Raw genomic sequence first — 6,000 nt, forward strand, 5'->3', positions numbered from 1 at the left:
TTGAAGGTCTAAGGGCAAACTTACATATTAAAGCCTTAATTAGGTTCAACTTTTTTTGAATATTTGATTTTTGGTCCAGACTGAAAAAAATATTTGGTCCGCATTTTTTAAAATTTTGATTTTTAGTCCAAATCACAAATAAGTTTCTTTTTCAACTTTTACATAATTTTTATAGAACAATTAATTTTACAATATTTTTATATATTTTTTTATGGATATTATATCAAAAAATTATTTTTATATTATTAATAGCTATATTTTTTATATATTAGAGATAATGGAGAGGTGACACAGAGATAGAGATTTCGACTAGGAGATGAAGGTAGTGACAGACCAATCTAAGGGCGTGTTCGGCAACAGTAGCTGTGGTGGTAGCTTTTAGCTGTGAGAGTAGTTTTTAGCTGTGCTACTAGCTGTTAGTGGTTGGTGTGTAGCTGTTAGTTGTTAGCTGTCCAAGTAGCGATGTAAAATATTGATGTTCGGCAAAAGAAGCTGTCAAATTAGCTGTTGAAGAATAACTAGTTAAAAATTCAAATAAAACTTTAACATATAATTTATACACTACTAAAAACTACCCAAAAGCTACAAATTGTAACTTTTGACAAACACTACTAAAACTAGAGGTGGCAAACGAGTCAAACGGGTCGGGTTAAAACGAGTTGGGTCATAATCGGGTCGAATTTTTATTCGGGTCGGGTTTGTTCGGGTGCGGGTTAATATCGAGTCCAATGAAATTTTGGGTCACATCAGGTCGGGTTAGAACGGGTCGAGCTAGAACGGGGCGGGTTAAAAGATGTCGGGTTAGATCGGATTTTCAATCTCCCAAATAAATAAAACACATATAAAACTAATGAGAGTAGATTAAATAATTCATGGACACTAGCTAAATTATACTACCTCTGTTTTTTTTAGTTGCAACATTTGCTTTTTCACATTTGCCGAGACGATTCTTTGAACATTAATATCTCTTATTAGGTGTAAGTAAAAATTATAAAAATTTGATATTTGGAGTTGTCGCATTAAGACGAATCTAAGAAGACTCCACTTGACTATGTTTTTTCTTATATAACAATGCGAGATAGTTCATCAAAATAGGTTGATAAATAGTGCCACAAACCAAATGCTGCAACTAAAAAAATACGGAGGTAATATAAAATATTTCAATACAATATTTTCCTTAAATTTGTTTAAAAAGTAACTAATATGACAACTTTTCGGGTCGGGTTCGGATTGTGGTCATCATTTTCGGGTTCGGGTTATATTCGGGTCTATATTTATTCGGGCCGGGTTTGGGTTGGGTTGGGTTATTTCGGGTTTCGGGTCATATTCGGGTCATTAGTTTCTGGTGAAAACCGGGTTTCGGGTTGGGTATTTCGGGGTCGGGTCAACGGGTACGGGTCAATATTCAATGTAATTCTCTTCCTCGATTGAAATTGCATCTGAACTCATATTTGTTCAATCTTCACCTGGCAAGCGAGACAATACGTGTTCATTAACCATGTCAATAATTTCATTAGTTTCGGGCAAGCGAGACAATATGTGTTCATTAACCATGTTAGCAATTTAATTAGTTGGACCAAGAATAACTCTTTCTGAAAATATTTTGCTTCCCGTATGTGATCCTCTAGGTTAGCATGCCAAAATCAAAAGGAAAAATTGACAATAGAAGTCTGAACTTTGGGCGATAATTTTTAAAAGATTTGAATTATTGATTAACCTGTGTAGGTCCTAACTTTAGAGGGTCTTAACTTTTAGCGGACCTCAGTGATTTAAAACTGATGATTTTTTTTAAAATCTCACCTAGTTCCTACTTCCCTTCCTCAATTAACCCTTTTGGTGTGACCCAAGTTTTACAAGTTATGACCTATTAAGCCAGTTTCAAGTTAGTAAAGCCTGCTAAAAGTTAATACCCCTAACATTGGGACCTACCCAGATTAAGCAATAGTTCACACCTTTTAAAAATTATCACCCAAAGTTTAGACCCCCTTCATCAATATACAATTGGGTTAATTTAGATATGTGTTGCTAAATTTAATTGTTCTAGGTTAGGGATGTAGTCTTTTATATTCAAAATAAAAAAAATTCCAAAAACTCTACCCCCGTTGTAAGTGAAAGTGTGAAAAACCTATACTTTGCAGTTGTCTACTTTAGCCAGTGAAGTTCATTATTACCCATACAGGCATACTGCAATTTGCAACACCATTATCTACCAATTTCTTTATTCTGTTTGATTCTCTTGAATGTGTCAACTCTGTATTACTTTTAAATCACTTCTTATGTTTGTTGATTATCACACGGAAGGGATTAAGTACTGATGCTTCAGTATCTGCTGGAACATTACCTCCTAAAGAAATTGTTGCCGTCGTGCGGCCTTCCAATTTCAATCGAAGTAGTGCCTCTAACAATTTAGACCAGAAATGCATTCTAAGGGACGATTATGAGATGCTATGTAGCACGGATATTTCTTCTAGGTCACGTACTCGTACCTATACTCGTGCCCGATACAATACGTATCATGTATGGGTACGCGTACCCATTCCTAAAATTTCAAAATCTTACCGTTTTCCGTCCCCGTATGCGTATCCGAACTCGTACCCGTATCCGTCTATGTGCAACCTAGATGAGATGTGCTTGGATATTAATATTAAGACTGACGCTGCAAAACGTCCCAAGATGGACCATGTTTTTTCAGGAACTGTTACAGATATATCATGTTGGATGTCAGGGTTTGTATAGATTTTTGGTGGGCTCAATCCCAAGCTTTTTTTTTTTTTGAAAAATCTGGGGATAATTCATTCTTCTTCTCTCTTGTAAGTATCGAATCCCTTCTCTTATTATTCTGCATTCTGGATTTTGGAAGATTGCGATTTGGATGTCTCTCTTTACAGAAAAAATCAGCAACTGCATGTTCTAAATTGATTGTGAATTGTGAGGGTCAAAGCATCATTTTAGATCAAACGGTGATTTAAAACTGTCTTTGAGTGCGAGGTATGCTACTACTCGTAGATATTTTCTCTGAATTTTCAGTCCTTTTCACTGTGAAAAATAAAGTGCTATGTCACCTATGTTGCATTTGCAACTAGGCTCCGTTTGGTAGGGCGTAAAACATTTTCAGTGTAAAATGATTTTCATGGAAAACAATTTACAATGGAAAACACAATTCCAAAATTAGTTTTCCGTTGTTTGGTTCGATGTAAGAAAAATGATGAAATGAAAGGAAAATGAAAGATAAGGAGGTAGTGAGAGGAGTGTACAAGAGAGAGAAGGGTTCCCTTCATTTTGAAAGGAAAATGGTTTTCCATTATTGGGAGAGTAATTTTACTCCAAGAGAAAATGGTTTTACACTCTTTTGCCAACCAAACAATGTAAAAGTGAAAATAGAGGAAAACATTTTTTCGGGAAAACGTTTTACGCCCTACCAAACGGAGCCCTAATGTCTTGCTTAGGGAAGAAAATTAGTTAGTTGCTTTTGATCTTTCATCTACTTATAGATAAAGTATTTCCTCCTCACGTGAAGTAGGTTAAGTAAGATCATAAGTTTCATATGATTGTGCATTTTTGGTGCATTTAGTCTTTAGATTGCCTGGATCGCTGGATATGGAAGGATGAGTATTATGTTTTCATCTATCCCTAAGTAAATAGTAGATTGCTTTTGATCCTCCATTTTTTGTGGAATTAGATTGCCTAGATATGGAACGATGAGTGTTATCTATACATTATTAACTTAAGAGCTATATATTTTCTTCTCAGTTTGTCATTGTTCGGGTGCTATGCCAAATTTTTTTTTTTTCTGAAATGGGAGAAAGAGAAGAGTTTGCGCCATCTGGAGTCTAGGAATCAAGCTTTTTTCTCGTCCTATCCTAATGCATATATGCTTAAAGCCTTCAATTCACTAGGTACTAAGCCATACCAATTTGTCATTTGTTATCTATGAGTGATGTATCGTTCTTGAATTTTGATGTACTACCTCTGTTTTTATTTAGTTGCAACATTTTGACTTTCACGCTTGCCAATGTACAATTTCAAATCGTTTTATCTCTAATTGTATGTAAGTAAAAATTATAAAAATTTGATATTATGAAAGCTTACATCGAAACGAATCAAACAAGACCCCACATGACTATATTTTGTTTAACATATAAATCAATAAATGTGGTCAAGTAAGAGAGCATGAATAGTGCAATTTGTCAAACGTTGCAACTAAAAAAGAACGGAGGTAGTGTTTACTTTGATTGCCGAAGATGCTTCTTCCTCTCGGCTGTCTGAACCAAAAACTGCAAACACTTTCAGTTTTCCTTTTTGGAATAGAGTTAATTTTTCTGGATGCATCTACAACCACAATAGTAGCAGTAATGCAGCCATATCTTCCCTACAGCGCAAGTTCGTTCTTGTTTCCCGCCATTGAAAGTTGTCTGTTATTACGAATATGACAACATAATTTCTTTCAAGAGTATGCCAGAGATAGAAATCCAGTTAACATCAGATGGTGCTGTGCTTTTTCATATAAAGAACTTGAAGGTGAATTTATCATCAGATATGTATCATATGATTTTTTCGGTATGAACTGTATGTCCTTCTATATTGTAAAATTGAGTTGGTGCAGCCATTTTTTCAGTTGTAAGATATATATATTTCAATTTTGCAGAATGTGCGGATGACAACTGACTAGTTAGACAATATTCGCCGAAGTTATGAAGCCATGTTGGTTATATCTCGGCCTGATAAGAGACCCATTCTTACGCACCTTGCCAAGGTGTTCTGCCATATATATTGCTCCCAGCTCAATGTGCTGGTTCTTAATTGTATTGGCGTAAGTAAAGTTAGCATGTTTACCATATTAGGGCTTGATATTACCATTTGGGAGATTGATATCAAGTTTAACAGAGAATCCAACCACTGCAGTCATCTAACATGACATTAAAATTATTTGATGTACTATCATCACATACGACTCCAATTATCAAAAGCCTGATCATATGAATATCATCCAAAATCTAAGGCCATGTTGTTTTAGATTGAATCGAGCTGAACTGAAGTAGAGTAAGTTGAATTGAAGTAAAGTGAGTAGAGCCGTGAGACAAATAATTTGAACTAAATTGAACTGAAGTGAAGTGAGCTGACTGAAACTGTATCCAAGAGAACAAAAGTATGATATGTGTGAGTTAGCAACAAAACTTGTCTATACGGCTTTAAGTATAACACGTGTTACTTTATAGCTTGTAACATGATTACAGTACCTCGTTCGGAAAAAAAAATTACTATTAGATAAGAATCACATTAATTGGGGGTAATGGGGGATCCTTCTTACGAGGGGTGAAAATCGAATCCCTGTTAAAGATTGAGGGAGAATCTCACAACCGTTAAGGTAACCTTAATTCTCTTTTCTTCCTTATATATTGAATTAGGTATATCTTCAATAGTTTGGTTATATTTGTACCACATTATTGTACTCAACACGATCTTTTATATACTTTGTCCGTTCCAAAATAATACTGCATATTATTAGAGATGCAATTAGGGCGGGGCATATTTTGTTCTTCCCATTATCCCCACCTATTAATATAATCCACATTCCCATGGCGGGTACAAAGGCTATCTCCGTCCCCGCCCCGTTAGGTATGAACATAAAACCATCACCGCCCCCACCTTCCACGTGGGTACCCATACCCGCCTAATACTCATTCCCCCCGCCCCACCACCCGCCAAATCCCCACCTTAAAAGGAAAGAAACATGTACAATATTTTTGACCTTGATAAATATAAAAGGCCCAAAAATATATAAATGATGAAATGACCCAAAAATACATAAATGATGAAATAGTCCAAAATCCTTTACTCTTTTGCTACAATGTAAAGGCCTATTAGCTTTTCAATATTTTTGACTTTTGATTCAAACTTATTTAAAAAAGATGGGGCAGGTATTGACGGGGCGGGTACACAAAATCCATCCCCGTCTCTAAGGCGGATATGATTTTTATCCTCATCCTCGCCCCATTGAGA

Source organism: Beta vulgaris, chromosome 3, assembly GCF_026745355.1.
Source record: "Beta vulgaris subsp. vulgaris cultivar EL10 chromosome 3, EL10.2, whole genome shotgun sequence".
Taxonomy (NCBI): Eukaryota; Viridiplantae; Streptophyta; class Magnoliopsida; order Caryophyllales; family Amaranthaceae; genus Beta; species Beta vulgaris.